The sequence below is a fragment of the Chrysochloris asiatica genome, unplaced genomic scaffold (genome assembly GCF_000296735.1).
Source record: "Chrysochloris asiatica unplaced genomic scaffold, ChrAsi1.0 scaffold00168, whole genome shotgun sequence".
Classification (NCBI taxonomy): Eukaryota; Metazoa; Chordata; class Mammalia; order Afrosoricida; family Chrysochloridae; genus Chrysochloris; species Chrysochloris asiatica.
Genome location: NW_006408686.1, coordinates 4,024,174 through 4,025,941, shown reverse-complemented (window position 1 = coordinate 4,025,941; position 1,768 = coordinate 4,024,174).

Here is a 1,768-nt window from a genome sequence, read left to right as displayed (position 1 = left end):
TCCAGTGCTTATTCTACAGAGGCATACCAGGGTTAAGTCAAGGGTCACTCAAAAAAGAGGAAGACCTTCAATGGGGTGGACAGACAACAATGGGCTCAAACATTGTAATTGTGAGGATGGTGCAGGACAGGGCATAGGGTACGATGAGTCAGAGCCGACTCCAAGGCACTTAACAACAATAATAGTTCAGTGACATTTCCCCCTAAAGTTCTATTGTGGGAACATAGCAACACTGAAGGTGCTATGCAGGGGACACCTGGACCACACACATGCACACCCCTAGTATGCTGTGCTAACACATTTCGGTCCACCTACCTGTCCATCTCAGTTTGTATACATTTAAAATTAAATTGCAGGCCTCAGTCCATCTTCCCATAAATACTTTAACAATGTGCGTGTTATTTAGCTAAAACTCATTTTCAATACCTTAATACCATTTTGACACATCACAGTGAACAATGCTAGGATGTCAATACCAGTCAGTATTGTTTGTATTTTTCCGATGGTCTTATAAATGCATTTTATACTTGGCTTTGTGCACATCAGGTTCTTGGTCAGTGCAAACTGTCTGTGCTCAACTTCTAGCCAAAAGCTTGGCGGGTCATATCCATCCAGAAGAACTGCGGAAGAAGAGCCTGGCAATTTGCTTCCACAAAGCTCAAAGCCAAATCTATTTGGCTTGATTACAAATCAATGGCAACAGGTTTGTGGTCCCACATGTTTCTGAATAGAACTCTGCCCCACAGGGATTTTAATGGCCATTATTGGCGGTAAATTGCCAGGCTTTTCTTCCATGGTGCTGCTGGATGGATTCAAACCATGAACCTTTCTGTTAGTTGAAAATGAACTCTTTGCAATACCCAGGAACCTTCCATAAAGGGGTGATCTTGTCTGGAACCTGCCATTAGAAAGTCTCCCAGCAATCTTTCTCTTTCTGACCTTTAGCAGAGAAATCCTTTAAAGGCAAAAATCAGGTCTCCCTTTTGCTCAGTAAATACACCCTAGTGGTTCCCATCACAAAATAAAGTCCAAAGTCCTCACCAGGCCAAGGCCCTCTCAGACCCCACCTTCTCCCTCTCCTCCTCTTCTGTTCCCCACCTCCATGCCCACCCGGCAGCTCACTCATTCCCTCCAGCCAGCCACAAGGCCCTCTTTGAAGTTCTTCAACCATGTCCAGCACCTGTCTCCCTCAAGGTCTTTGACTGACTGTTCCCTGTGCCGAGAATGCTGTTCCCTTCATAGCTCACTTGCTAATTCGCTACCGATCTCAATTCTAACCTCAGAGAGGCCCTCCCCAACCACCCTCTCTAAACTAGCACTCTGATGTCCCTTCTACCTCCTTTCCTTGTAGTTTTCTTACTGCCTGTCTCACATCCTGATGTTGTCTCTCTTCCTCTTAGAATTCGAGTTCTGTGAAAGTGGTGATTTGTCTTGTTTTCTGTGGGATCCCAGCCTCTGATGCAGAGAACATTTCTATCCTTGCCCTTTTTTTTTCCAAATAACTTTTTCAAATTTTTATTTATTTTGTTGTTGAGAATTTACACAGAAAAACATATACCAATTCAAATTTCTACATGTGCCATTTAATGACATTGATTACATTCTTCAAATTGTGCCACCCTTCTCTCTCTCCTTACTGAGTTGTTCCTCCCCCAGGAACATAAACTCATTGTCCCTAATGATTAGCTTCTTATCTAATCTTTTGAATTGCCTTTGTCATTTTTATCTGAATATAGATAAATCTTAAAAGAGCTCTGGATTGTTTACT